The sequence below is a fragment of the Hibiscus syriacus genome, unplaced genomic scaffold (genome assembly GCF_006381635.1).
Source record: "Hibiscus syriacus cultivar Baekdansim isolate YM2019G1 unplaced genomic scaffold, ASM638163v2 tig00111154_pilon, whole genome shotgun sequence".
Classification (NCBI taxonomy): domain Eukaryota; kingdom Viridiplantae; phylum Streptophyta; class Magnoliopsida; order Malvales; family Malvaceae; genus Hibiscus; species Hibiscus syriacus.
Window position 1 is genome coordinate 124,765 of NW_024063001.1, and position 16,235 is coordinate 140,999.

General features: G+C 31.0%; 1 pseudogene; it reads left to right on the forward strand.

The window, feature by feature from the left end:
* The first annotated feature begins 7,241 nt into the window (after positions 1–7,241).
* Positions 7,242–15,713, forward strand: LOC120154956 (annotated as a pseudogene).
* Positions 15,714–16,235: the final 522 nt, after the last annotated feature.

Consider the following 16,235-nt stretch of genomic DNA (forward strand, 5'->3'; position numbering starts at 1 on the left):
GGTGAAGGGGAAGTAATTACCACCTTCGGGGTTACTGGTTTACCTACTCCATAAACAACCCTAGAATGCTCAGATGTACAAATGTTAACTTCTTTTCTTCCCTAATCCTTATCAAATAACTCAATTTCCTTATTGTCCATTAGGCCCTGAATTAAGCCCCTAAATTAATAGTAAAACTAAATCTCATGCCCCTTTACTTAATGGTACTTATAATATGATCCAAAATCAATTAGCCTTGGTTTCAAATCACACTTAATCATAACAACCTCACATAACTGGTTGAATACCCAGTTAAGAATAGATTCAATATGATCCAAAATCAATGGGTCCTGAATTTGAGCATTTTAGGGTTTATATTTAAATTCATGATCAAATTATGTTTTAGGTGTAAAGAATGTGTTTTTATGAAACTTTAAGAAATAATTTCCAAAAGCTTTATCACATGATTAGAAACCGAACTAAGACATTTGGGATGCATTTTGGGTGTTTTTCTAGCCTAAACAAGTTATTTATAGGTTTGAGTATGATATTGGATGATCAGTGGATGAAATTTAGGGTTTAATAAGGAGTATCAATACTGAGGGAAGTAGTATAGATATTGACCCCTTAGTATCGATACTAAGGGTTATATTATCAATACAAGATGCTCGGTATCGAGATTGGATGCTCGATCTCGAGATCACTTGTCTCCATACTGATGGACTAATCTCTATATTGAAGGATTGGTCTCTATACCGAAGGACTGGTCTCTATATCGAATATTGAGTATTCATATCGAAGGCTTGATATCAATAGCTAAAGTGATTGAGTGACTTCAAGATGTCAAATAGACTCAAGAGTGAGGAGTTTAATATCGGTTAAGATCGAGCATCTAGCATAGGTGTGAGAGGTTACTAAAATATCCTTGGGAGTTGAAATTACCAAATTACCCTTATAGGCCTCTTATTGAATATCTAAGAATAAATTGCAGAATTTGTATCAACAAGTGGTATGATAAAATAATCAAACTATGAAATTGATTATCATGTAATGTAAGAATGACATAGAATAGTGAATGTACAGTTATCCCTCTAATTCGAGGGTAAATTGAGGGAAAACGTGGTAAAAGCGGACAAAGTATCACTAACCAGTAATGAACTCGAGTCAGATATCGGGCTAGCTAGTATCATAACCAACAAGCAGCAAACACAATAATCGTCATAAGACCACAAAACATGTAGAGACTTCTCCAGAGATAGAAATTGACTAAAACATCATTAAGTAACGAATGCCTATAATAGAGAAACTTAATAATGTGACAGGGGTTACATACTAATAAACCCTTGCATAATATTCTAGATGAGAGAACGAGCGAGATAACAACTAGTGAGAGGATTACCTAACTTTAGTGAGTTCAACTATGTTAGGGTAGTCAGGTTACCATAGTTGCCCTAGTGGGGCATTGTTAGTGTGCGAAGCACTTTAGAGGCTAACTAGGGTGCGAGGCCCGAACACTCGTGAAAAGTGGGCTAGCGATGTCAATGTTGTATAGCCCTTGGGCCTTTAAGTATGCATGTGTAGTTGCATTAGTCCAATACAATAGATATCCTTAGAGCTTAGCTTAACAGTGTATGAGATCGAGCCAATGCTTCAATTAAGGGGGAAATAAACCAATGCTATGTGACATCGAGTTCCCCTCCATGATCTGCCTGATGGCTATGTGAGAACCAAGAGATCATTCAACAGTTTAGTGGGAATTGCACTGATGATATGTGAAACCGAGTTCCCTCAGCAACTAGTGTCTGATAGCTATGTGAGACAAGATACTAGTTAGGATTGCATTTAAATAATGCACAATACAATCAGGTTAGCATTCAGATAATGCACGAGTATCAATGTCACATTTAGATAATGTGTAGCAGTTACAATCATTAGGGTTAGAGACCCTTTTAGAGGTGTACTCATGGTGAAGCCCTTAGCAGAGGATTAAGAGAAGCGTGAGACCCCTACTTCAGCGATAGAATAGTAAAACCCTAAGTAGGTAGCATTTGTCGAGATCATACATGTACCAACTCCTTAGTAGCATATCTTTCGCATACTTGTGTTTATGGAGCTCTTAATGGTGCTATAGATTAGCGATTATACTGTTGGACTTTGTAAGCTCAGCCTTCGGATGTTTTCTGTTGCCACGTTAGTACCTGAAGCAGTTCGTGGAGCACCACTGCAGCAGGACTTCCAGAACATCCTTTAAAGTATTGTATTGTAGTTTTAATGGACATGTGCATTCATAAAACCTTACTTATGTATTTGAATTGTAAACCTCAAGATATTATTTGTTTTAAAATATATGTCATAGAGCTCCGCTTTATAAATGTTTTATAACAATCAATTATGTTTTATTTATGATACCATTCAGTATGTTTAAAAGGAAAATGAACGTGTCTTGAAAATTAGGGGTTGCCTTAGTAGCCCAATGTGGCACGTTTGGCCCATTTGAGTTTAAAGTGTTACAATGTTTGTTTATAATTAAGGTTTAATCAATAAAATAAGTGTCTAAATTATACTCTTTATTAACTTTTGGTACCTAAAGAATTTTTCATTCAAAAATATGTGGGCTATGTGCTACTTTTTTAAATAAAGTCCTTAAAATGTTTTCTAATAAGTCGAAATTTACTCAAAAAATTAAGAAGATTGAAAGTATGATGAACATAAATAAAAAAATTTTGTCATTTAAAAACCATAAATTTGGTTTTTTTTATATTTTTTAAGAATAATTTATTACAAATGAATTTTGGAGAAAATTAGATTTTTTTTTGTTAAATATTACAAAAATAATTTTTTTAGATTTGTAGATTTTTCCCCAAGCGTGAGGCCCCTAAATTTTGGGGCCCTTTGATGTGCCACATGTTATACTTGTCAATAGACGGGTCTGACCTAATATTTACGATGTTACTCTTTTGAATACAAATGATGTAATAGTCGTTAAAGAACTTTGTTATCTTACACATACCATGTTTAAATTTAATATATATATATATATATATATAAAGAAACACAAAAAATTATTGTTTTAAAAAAAATCATTTTTTCTAAAATCTTGAAAAAATCTCAAAATCTTGAAAAAAACCTAATTTCAATCCTCTCACCACCGCTGGAAATCACCAACACTACTAACTAACCAAAATTTCAACATGTGATCAACCAAACGATTGCAAAAAATATCAAAAAACATTTGAAATATAGTTTATACCAATGGAGTTCCATGACAATTTAATGCAAAATCAAATAGTGTAAATCAATAGAATTATAAACTGTGGATACACAAGCAAGAGTCCTATCGAAGATTTCTGCTCTAATGGAGGAATTTACGAGGCCGTTTGAAAGAAAAATGGAAGTTCTTTTTTTCTCTTCTCTATTTTTTTCTCTTTTTTATTTTCTTTTTGTTCGAATATCTGACTTTTTGTGCTTGACCCTTTTTCCAATCTCTTCTTTTTTTCGTTGGTTGCATGTGATTTAAAACAATGGTTGCTTGCGTGTTTTGGGGTGGTTCGATGAGGCTATGGAGGAGGGGTGATGATTTCACAGTAGGGATGTGGCGTCCGATTAGGGAGGAAAATCCGGTTTTTTAATGCCTTGAATTTTTTAAGATTAGATTGATTTGGTTGATTTGTGGATTTCTTGTTTGATTGATTGATTTTTGATTTGTTTTTCTGCAGTTGGTGGCTGAAACAATGGCGACGGCAGTGACGAGTAGAAACACATCGGTGACTGCTCTTGTCTATTCCAACAGTGGTGACGGCGGTTGGAGTGAAAAGGTTACAAAACCCTAAACGCGTCTTTGATCTGGAGCGGTTGATGTAGTCCGATATGACGGCTGTAATCAACTCTTCCTTTGGTTGCGCTAGAAGGGTTTAGAAAACCTAATTGTGTTGGGTCTACTAGTCGGGCCTTGTTGGCCTTGGCTGGGCATATATTATAAAGTTGAGCTTGAGGCTTGTAATTGTTTGACGTGTAATTTGTAACAAAAATAACAATATTTAATTTATATTTATATTTAATTAAGTAACTTAATTTATTAATTATAATATGTTAATATTAAATATATTTGAAAAAATGAAAATAACTTTACGTTAAAATAAAATAAATAATTAAAAATAAGAGTCGGACGAAATGGTTATCTACAAATTTGTCATCGTCATTGTTCTATCATTATATAAAATTTGTCATCATCATGATAATTGTATTTGGTTGGACTTTTTTTATTTTTTCTTGTGTGAGTTTTTATTATATTTTCTAGGTTTATAAAAGAAAATAGATTTTGATTTTTTATTGGATTCAATACAACTAATTGTTATTATTAACCTAAAAAATAATTAGAAGTTACTGTTCAAGATTCAAACACAATACTAATAAATTCATCTACAAAATCTTTTATTATTACATTTAAGGTGTGAGTAAAACTCAGCTCATCTCTATTAAAAAATTGATTTTTTTAAATTTAAGTTATTTGAGTTGAGTTATTCATGTTATTTGAGTCAACTCGAATTATCGAGTTGATTTTCTTGTTCGATTCAAGTTTATATTTCAAAATTTTTAGTGATTCGAAAAAACAAAAATGGTTGATTACTTTGACAAATTTTTAATTTGGTTTCTGATTTCCTTATTCCTTCAATTTATCCTTCATTTTAAGTTCTTTTTTTTTACTAAATTTAAACCAAATGCTCCTAAATCATCCTGAAAAAGGGTTGTACTTTCAATTCATCTTTTTGATAACAAGATTTTTTTTATTTTTTTTCAATTTAATCCCTCAAGTTTACATGATTCCTTTGTTTCTTTAATTCATCATTTAAGTCTTTTTTTACCAAATTTGAACACATGCTCCCCTATCACTATAAAATACCTATGTAACTTCAATTCGTATTTTTTACTAAAAATTTACTCTATTTTTTATTTAGTCAATTAACTTTGCACTTTACTCAATTTGGTATTTTGACTACAATTGTTTGCAAATTGTCTATTCCCATCAATTCCTTGACTCCTTCATACTCCCACCAATCCTTCACCCTAAAAATCCTTCTTTGGAATATAATATATAAATATTTTATAATTTTACATTTTTTTGATTTATTAATTAACATTATAATGTGCAAAAGATATAAAGGTGTGCACACATATTGACACATATTATAAGTAATAATAATTAAATGTGTATAGAAAATTAAACAACTCTATTCGAATTCGACATGGAAATTTTCAAATTAAGTTCCAGTCATAAAATACGACTTGTCACCTCAAAATTTTTTATTTGACTCGATAGGATACATACATCTAGTTCCACCTATATTAATTGAATAATTTAAAAAATATTGTTAATAAACTTCCATTCACTCATACTGTGATCGTAACAAAATATAATAAAAAAGAAGAAAAATATATTAATTTAATTTTGCTAATTAAGTAGAGATGTATGTATATTTTCAAAGTAAATGTCGAGTTTTAGACTATATAAAGTAAGATAACATGAACATCTTTGACAGCTTGACCAATTAATGAATCTGTGTTAAGAAAACAAAGAACATGGCCATAGATAAACCATAAAATTAAAGCATGGCCATTCACAATTCATAGTCAACCAAATAAAAAGAAAAGCTTATAATGTATATGAATAGTAAAACATAATCCAATTTATTGGATACCATGAGGGCAGCAGAGAAATATTTTCCCAATTTAATCATGTTGAATTGGGCCAACTCCATTAACGAAAGTTAAGTTTATAATTTAAAAGAAATGAAAAAGATAGAATGACGAAAGGGAGTTGGTATAAATACAAAGCCAGTAGGTCACGTCCAAATAATTAACACCTAAGAATTTTGATCCATTGATTTACCCCATTTATCTTAAACTCTAGTTTATTTATTCATTCTTCAATATTCCCCACGAGGCCCTTCCCTCTCCAATTTTAGGCTTTCTGGGTTTGAAGCTTCTCCAATAATTAACACCCAACTAATTTCGGTTTGGTCGCTTAAATTAAACTGAACACCCTTAAAATTAAGAGTAAATTGATAAAATATACAAGTAATGAATATCAAATGTAATATTATACAAATATGTTTAATCATATATAATAATTTTATTGAATAGAGACGGACGCAAGATTTTATGTTAGGGGCGGACCTCTAAAATTTTGAGAGAGAATGAATTTATAAAATTCTAGGAAGACGAAAACAGATTTTTAATAAAAGAATATATAGAAAAAATAAAGTATATAGTAATTTTAAATTTTCAAATGAGACGACTGACCCTAGTCCACTCCGTCCATCCCTTCCTCTAACGGTTAACAGTAAGATGATTCATTGAAATTATTTTAACAGTTTGATGATCTAATTGATAGAATTCATAATATAATGGTCAAATCGGAATCATCCTAAGAGTTTAATGATCTCTATGATAATTTACCCTCAAAATTGATGTGCCCATTTTTTTAATGCAAATTTAGTATGGTAACTGTTCATGCATGGACCATATGTTTCTGGTCGGCAAAATTTTTAGGTAATGCTCTGAAAAAAATAAATAATCGTTCGAATTTTAAAATAAATGTGTCGGCAACATATTAAATCATTATTAACCGAACGAATTTAAAAAAATATTTTTTTATCGTTAATATTTTTAATAAAATATTATTTTTGACAAGTTCCTGCATTTTATATCAAGTATTATGAAAGAGTAATATAAAATTTTATATTAGGGAAACGAATTTAAAAAAGTTTAAAGGGTATATATTTATAAAAATTTTAAAAAATAAAAAAATATATAAAATAATTAAAATATATAAAAAAATTGAAATTGTTAGAGAGGACTACCTCGTATCCCCTCCTTCTATCCGCATATCCATGAGTGCAGCGAAATCCACCACAAACAACGATTGCATTTTGTCGTATACGTGCACGTTTTTAATATTTTGAAATTCGTAAAATTAGTAAGATGGATGGATGTCCCTTTTTTCCCATATGTATGGGGTAAGGGGGAGGTTAGATAGTAGGCTGCCCCCAACACCAGGTTGAGAGCAGCTTCCGTAGGAGACCTCCAAATTATGAAATGCCCTCCGTGGGACTTGATCCCACGACCTCAAGGTTTAGAACCTTGTGCTCTACCAACTGAGCTGGATGGTCATACATCGAATTCTAAATTTTAAAATAATTTTCCAATTATTACATTTTATTAATTAATGTTGCCGCCTCCATTATTTCCCTGTAAAGCCTAGATCCTCGGACTTTACATTTAAATTCTCCCTCTTCGATAGGCAACACTAGATTCCCTCCGCCCCTTTCTCTGCCCTTCCTTCTCCCCAATACGAATCACCATTTCTCTTCCTCTCAAAATTATATGTTAATTCTCGTAGATTGCTTATTTCCGTTATTTCATATTCTTAATTCAGCTTAAAAATCTTTAATTTGAAGCTTCCCCAATCCAGAAAAAAATGGAAGATTTGGAGTCGTTACACGCGCCCTTTATGAACGGGGGCTCGATATCCCCCGGCGGAAACGGCTCCTCGATGAAGAGTACGGTGGCGAGTCCCGCCTCCGTCTCCGGCAAGATACAAAGATATGGAGGCGTTCTGTTGGTGGTATCCATCCCCGTGTTGCTCGTAATGTTGGTGTTGCACGCTACGCCGGGAAACCGGCGCATGATGCGACGGTGGTGAAGGAGATGGAGCTGATTAGCAGGAAGGTTGGGGTGAGTTTCAGATCTGGGGATAGGAAGTATGCGGGGAGTTCCGGGAGTCGGGTTCATGTTTATTGTTTCGACCGCAATTTGGATCTTGTTTGCACCACTGACAAAAATACAGTTGCCTCTGATTTTTGTCTTTTTTTAGGTTTTCTTTAAACCCAAATATGTTGTTTAAGGTACATAGGATCCTGTGCATCGTATATCAAAACACATCATTGATGTAACAGATTAAAATACAACACTAATATAATATATCAAAATACATCACTAAATAAATTATTTTTAGTAAATAAACATTAAAAATTTAAAGGTGGTTTCATAATTAATCTACTAATTTTGTAGGATAAAAATTTTAATTAGTCTTTTTTTGTATAAAAAGTTTAGATCGGGGTGACTCTCTCAGTCTAAGACTAAGACATACTTAAAACATAATCGAAATTTATATAAGAATTTACATATTGACACCAAAAGTGTCGATGGTAGTATTTGAACATGGGCTTACAAGTTTTTAACTAGCTATGCTAAAATAATTTCTTTAGATATTAAATTTTCAAAAGTTATATAATGAATATTAAACATTATTTTTTTAATAAAATAGATGCGATTACTTTATCTATCTTTAAATTAGTGAAATAATATATTAAATTAATAAAATAATCTCATTTACCTCTTTAATCCTAAATAAATTTATCTTTGATAAATTTTCAACATTTCTAAGTAATAACTCTTAAAAAAAATTAAAAATGTGTAGTAATTCATAATTTATTTTTAAAATTATAAATCACTTTTAAAATTATAACTCTATGAATTTGTTAATTCATTAAATTATTTTAAATAATTTTTTGTTTAGTTATGATTAAATTTGTAAATTTTATAATTTGTAATTTTCGAGATCCAACAATTCCAATATCAGAAAACAAGTCATTTTATTGTTAAGCAATGTGATTCAATATTTAGTTTTTGTTATAAATTTAAATATAATTCAAAAATATATTATAATTTCAAAAATAAATTCTAAAATTAAATATATTTTTAATTTTTTTTAAGTTCTTACTTTAAAAATATTGATAAAAAATATCAAAAGAAATTGTTAGCCAAAAATATTGATATAATTTCATACAGTGAGCTTATTCAAAATCATATACTATTTTGCACATAAAATAATCATACATTCGAATAAATTAAAATCTCATAAATATTGTATTAGGCAGTTCATACTCAACTCAATCACGTACTATGTAATAAACAACTTAATAAAATCCATGTTCAAATACTACTTTAAAAACATTTTTAATAAAAACAATCAAGGTTAACTCATAACAAGTCATCCTCGTATTATCTATTATAAAAGAAAGTTTCGTCGCACTCACCTATAGCCTCACTACTCTTTAATGCTATTTTCGTTGTACTCTCGAACTTAATCTTTTTCCTTTAATTCACTTGGTATTTGTTTTCGATCGCCATCTACGACACGATTTCCCGACATAATCAATTTCGAAACAAATTAGTACTTTAACTAATATAATAACTCGATTTCATATAAAAATTCTAAAAGAAATGCTATTGACCTATGTTCGATAAAATTTCCATCATTCAATCGAAACCCAACTTTAACATCACCAACTAACTTATATATTCCAAAAGTTATCATTTATTACAATAACCAACTTAACTTTTCAATACTTGCATAATCACCACTAATTAATTTCCAAGACCTTTTTAAATTAATTCCAAATCTTACACCACTTTTCATTTCAATCCAACTCCACATTCTAATAAAAATTTCAGCATTATATCACAAATTTCTAAAACTTGCATTTTAATCCTTTAAATTTCTGAACTTTGTAAAATATCCTTAACAACTTCACCATCTCATCACCCAACTTACAATTGAGTTCCTAGACCTATAAACTCTACCAAATCAGTCTAAATTTCACTGTTCTAATACTAAATTTCAGCATAGGGCTTAACTTCTCGATAATTGCATATTAACCCTTTAAGTTGCCATACTATGCGAAACGATCCTCAAAGCTTAACAAAGCTCCAATTTGATTCCAAACATTTCAAGCATCTAAATCATTCCTACATTCAATCTAAACCATTAGAAAATTTTATAAATTTTCCCTTAATTTTCTCCCTTGGCCGAAACTCCCTAATTTTCCCTAATGGTCTCATATTTGATTTAATCACAATTTAGTCATCAACACACCATTCCCAATCCATTCCAACCAAATTCAAAGCAAAACAAATCAAATTCAACCAAGTTCTCACCAACCAAGTTCATGGTCGAATGCTTCACTCTTGTTTTCTAACGGTTTTCAATTAATTTTCATGTTTGATTTCAATTCTACAACACTACTAACATTCATTTCTAACTTTAGTTCAATGAATTTCAATGAATTCAAGTCTCCCCTTCATCCACATAAATCACTTACTTCCATCATTCAAGCATGAAACAAAAAAATAATTATACCATCTTGTAGAGAAAATAGTATATAATAATTTCCTATTTCACATCTTAGTCCTAAATCTTACTAAAAGTGATAAAAAATGAAAAATAAAAATTGGCTCACCTTAGCTATGGGTTTCGGCAGCTTGGAGGAGAAGAGAGCAGATTTTCTTGAATTTTTTAGGCAATTATCTACTAATTTGGGATTTAAAATCAACTAAAAATGATTTTTTTTATTCATTTTGGGCCAAAAGCCTAAATTGCCATTAATGAATTTTAAAATCTCCCATACCAATACTTTATTTCATTTTAATATTATTTAATAATATAAAATATCATCTCTCAAATTTTCTTTTTGACCCTCTAATTTTCCAAATTACATTTAATCACTAAATTGCACTATTCCACTTTATAATACAAATTTTCACCAAATTACACCATTCGCTTCAAATTATACTAATTAAAATATCAATATAATTTTTATAACCCAAAACTACCTTCCTTCAATTTTTGTATACTTCCGATTCGATCCTATACTATCCAAATAGCTTTCCAATCTTTATCCTTAAATAACTTTTAGCAAACTCCAAATTAAAATTATAAAAACCCACTAAAATAATTGTATTAGGCTTAACTAATTATTTACAAAACCCAAAATATAACATTTAAATATTTCATTTTTAGTCTATATACTTTTACAACTTTACACTTTGGTTTCCAACTTTCAAATTTTTACATTCCAATCACTATCCAAAATTTTGGGATATTACACGGAGGGCAACAAAAAAAAATCTTTTTGGCACATATCAAAAGTGTTTATTTTTTAATGAAATTAGTATAATTTTCTCCACATTTTTAGCTTTTTTCCCTTTCTTTTATTTTAAACTCAATATGTGATTAAGTATCGTGACGTAGATCGAAAACATGATAATTAGACATGATAAACTTTACCCGAATCCGATTAATCGAACCGATTTATCTAACCCAATACTCGATATTAACCCAAATATAATGATCAAATTTAATCCGAAACCCGAATCATACCCGACCAGTACCATACCAGATCCAAATTTTAGCTGACCTAATATAGATACATATCCAATTTGACCCGAATCGAAAAACAACTTGAACCAAAAATAACCGGAACCGAAATTAACCCGAATTGAAAACACCATAATCAAAATTAACTCGAACCTAATTTAACTCGATCTGAAAGTAACCCGAACCGAAATTAATCTGAATCGAAAATCTATATATAATTGATTAGACTTATAATCAAGTTAAGCCTAAATGATAACATTAACAAACAAGAATATATCAATAATTTTATAAATACTTGATTAGACTCTTAACAAATTCAACCTGAATTAACATGATCCAAAGGTTGACCCAAACTGAAAATCAATCGATCCGATATTGACCCGATTAAAAAATTAATCGATATGATATTGACCCGACCCAAAATATAACCGATTAAATATTGACCCAACCCAAAAGTCAACCGGTCCAATATTGATCAAAATAGAAAAACAACTCGATTCGATAATCACCCGACCCGTAAATTGACCTACTTGATACCCGATCCAACCCGATTTATCATACACTGAAACTAAATCCGAACAAAATCAGATCCGACTTAAAATTAAACTAAATATAATTTAAACCCAAAATAACCCGACCCAAACTCGATCCGAATGATCTATTTACCACCTCTGATAATAGGACGTGCTTTTAAAAGTATGTTTGACGTGATACAAAATAATGTTAATCTAAAAATAATTAAATAAATATTATTTAAGTATTAAATTTTTAACATGATATTTAGATAGAAAATTGATTTTTAAAAGTACTAATATTCTTGTTTTAGGCCAATTTAGTATATATTTTGAAAAGTAAATTTTAAAAATGTTGTAGAAATAAACTTTTAAAAGTATTGTATAAAAATACAATTTAAAATTTAATTGTTGGTATTACTCTTAAAAATGAGTTGAAAAGAAAAATGTCTATTATAGACATTATATTGTAAATTAAAAATATAACATTTAAGTTGTATTTATACATATATGAATAATCAATTTAAACTACAATAACTTCAAAAAAATATTATGTATGAATTATATCAATTTAAACTATAATAAAATTATATAAAAATAAAATTATATTTAATACTCAATATTAATATTTAAATAAATCATGAATTTATTATTTTTAAATAATTAAAATAATTTATTAAAAGTAATAAATTATTATGTAAGGATATTAGTATTAAATTGTTAAAATAATATAAATACATGATTAAATAGAGCCCAAACGCTAGTAGGGGTAAAATTATAATTTGCTTCCAAACGGAAATATGAAAATAAAAAAGTTAAAATCATTGCTTTTGCAGTTGATTTGAAAACACTATTTTCACTATATTTTTTTTTAATTTTTACATGTTTGACATTGATTTTGCAATCAAAACATGCTTTTTAGCTACACATACTTTTAGAGAGCATTACCAAACAGACCCTTAGAAAACTTCAGGTCAAAGTTCTTAGATTTAATAATTACTTTTTGGATAAATTACATAAATAATCCCTCAATTATATGACATTATATTGTTAACTCCATTGACTATTAAAAGTTATAAAGTGGTTCACTAATTATATGATGCTACTTTGTTGAGTCTCTCAACTATTTAAAGTTACAAAATAGTCACCCAACTATTTATATGTTTAAAATTTTACTTTTCTGTTAAAAATTTTACGGTAGTCTGAGCTAGACGTTAACATGTTGTCCGGGATATAATAACATTTGATCCTAAAATCACAAACGACTATACAATTCAAATGATTCTAGGTTAAAAGTTTATCATATCTCAGTCAAGAAATTATCATCCAACTTAGATTACCATTAATTTTTTAATATAAAAAGAGGAGTTTAGAATATAGGAATAGTTAGATGATTATTTTGAAACTTTTAATAGTTGAGGAACTCAATAAAGCACTATCCACTAAAAATCTAAAATTATTTTCTTATATAGAATAATCGCTACATTATATTTTGATAGGGATAGACCTAGGGGAGTGGGTGGGATTCGCTCCTCTCCACTAAAAATCTAAAATTATCATATATTTTATAATAATTATGTATTTTCTATTAAAATTCTGTTTTCGTCCCCCTAAATTTTATAAGTTCAAGTTCGTCCCAAACTTAAAATCCTACCTCCGTCCGTGTATGTTAGAGTCGTCCAGATGACAGGATGTTTTTAGCTGATATGCAGGGTTACAAATTTTCGTTCACGCATACAATTACAAAGAAGATGTCGCGGGATTTTGACGTTGTCTTAGTAGATCGTGTTGTCCAAATGACCTCCAAAATATATTACATCACTTGAAAAAATAATTTTAGTTATATCCTAGATGAGAATGCTTTCACCGAGTTAAATATAAGTTTTCCTTTTTATTTCAAGTTTTTTTGTTCTTTGAGTTCAAGCTTAAAAAATTTAGGTTGGCGAGTTTTCGAATTGAGTCAAACTCTATTTTAAAATTTGCGAGTCAGGCTCGACTTGTCTCATTTACGGACTTATACGACCAGGATATGATTGTACCGTTAAATCTGGACTTTTCGTGAGAAATGTACCTTTAAAATGATAATTTTTGTTGCATTAGTAAATTTAGTTTTTTTTTCTTAGAGGAAAATGTATATATATGCATATTTCAAATTTAGATTTGAGTTTCTACGCTTCAAAGAGAATTTTACTTGAGAGATTGGACAAAAAAGCAAAATTTCCAGCATATTAGGTAGGATTTTTGAACTTTTTAAGAAGAAAATGTATATATGCATATTAATTGGTTTTGTTTTGTTGCAGCTCCAACCTGGTTTGAGCTCCTATGCGGAAGATCCACAGGCTGCAGCAAATTCACTAGTTCCTCTTCTTGACAAGGCGGAAATCGCTGTACCTGTAGATTTGCGATCAAAAACTCCCGTCAGAGTGGGGGTTGTATCTTAGCTGCTTTGTTCATGCTTATATTTTTGAATTCTGAATCCTTTAACTTGCTGAAAATTGGGATTTTAACTGTTGCTTAGGCAACGGGGCGAGGGCATTGGAAGGCGATGCAGCCGACAGAATTTTGCAAGCGGTAATTCTGCATTTGGAAATTCCAACTATGTTGATTATTTTTCCATTTCATCAGGCTAATGTTGTTTTAATTACTTAAAGGTTAGGGATCTTCTGAAAGAGAGAAGCGCTCTCAAGTTGGATGCAAATGGTGTCAGAATTCTGGATGGCTCTAAAGAAGGTTATGCGTGGGTATGTTTTGCTATCTTCGTACGTCGAGGCGGTGTCCGAATTCGTAGCTTCTTAATCGCCATCCTCCTTTGCAGGTGACAATAAATTACCTATTGGGGAATTTGGGAGGGACATACCAAGACACAGTTGGCATAGCTGATCTTGGTGGTGGATCTGTGCAAATGGCATATGCCATCTCCGAGGATGCTGCTTCAAAGGCTCCAAGTGCACCAGATGGAGAGGAGAATTATGTAAACCAATGTACCTAAAGGGATCAAAATATACCTCTATGTTCACAGGTTTTTCTCTTTCATTTTTGTTTGCTCGTAGTCTAATCAAACCATCCTATAATCATTATAAGCTTAGTTGATGTACTTCGGGATTTTGCATACAGTTATTTGAACTATGGCCTATTGGCAGCTCGAGCTGAAAGTTTGGAGGCATCTGATGTTTTCTGGCAACCCTTGCATCTTGGAGGGTTTTGATGGTATGTATGTTAGATTTATCAGATGATTCTGGCAACATTTGCATACAGTAGCATCCTATGTTCTGTGGATGGCCGAATATGTGCCGTTTATGTAATTAACGTATTCGAGCTTTTTATCGAACAAGGTTCTTATCATATACGGAAAAGAATATAAAGTGTCGGCTCCGTCATCGGGGACAAACATGGAAGAATGCAGGAGGGTGACGCTCAGGCTCTTAAAATAAACGATACATGTACATATATGAACTGTACATTTGGTGGTATTTGGAATGGCGGAGGTGGAGATGGACAGAAGAATATGTTTTGCGGGCTCGTTTTTCTTCGACAGGGCCGCTCAGTAACGTTGATCAAGAGTCACATTGCATGAAATAAAAATGGAAGCAAGTTATTTTCCATTCTAACCGAATCGTTTCATGAATACAGGCCGTTTCATTAAAGCTGCTGATCAAGTTGCAATAGTTAGCCTCATGCTTTTGCAGAAGCTGCTCAACGTGCTTGCGGAACCAAGTACGGAGACGCAAAGGCGTTCCCGGATTTCAGTGAGGAGGACTTGGCATACATTTGCATGGATCTAGTTTATCTGTACACCCTGCTGACCGATGGATTCGGTAAGGCCATACTTGATCGTTTTTTGGTTATGCAATTGCATATCCTATTACAATGGTATCCTAAGTTTCTGTTTTCTTGGACAGGCCTTGATCCCTACCAGATATCACATTGGTAAGCGCGTGAAATACGGGAATTCTTATGTGGAAGCTGCTTGGCCTGGGCAGTGCCATCGAAGCCGGTCATCTTGAAGCAGAATTCCAGGTAATGAGGCTTAGGTAGCCATGTTCACGTTTGAAATCGGATTTCAGAGGGAATAAAGGATGAGAATTAATCATCTGTTAGTACATTATTACTATGTATTGTGAATTCCATATGAAGTGGTTTATTTATTGTCCTACGGAACTGAACAAACGGATTATATAATGTCAGTGTGGATGTATCCCTAATATCTGTCAGCGTAAAAAAACTACTTGTGTGTGTCTCATATGTAGTATGTTTAAAAAGAGTGAGATGTTATTAACTATTTATTTGTAGTTCTATCATTTGAATTTAATTCTTTATAGCAAATCAACATACCAATGAAAATATAACTTACACTACTTACAATATTGAATCCTTATTTTTCTAAGTGAACCCCATATCATATAGGATCTATCTACATGGTAATGACCGGTCAAACATAACAAGCACCACAATAGTGACTACATTCACCTCAACAAAAGCTACTCGGTTTAGAAACTACCTGAATTTTAGTTTTCCCTCGACATTGA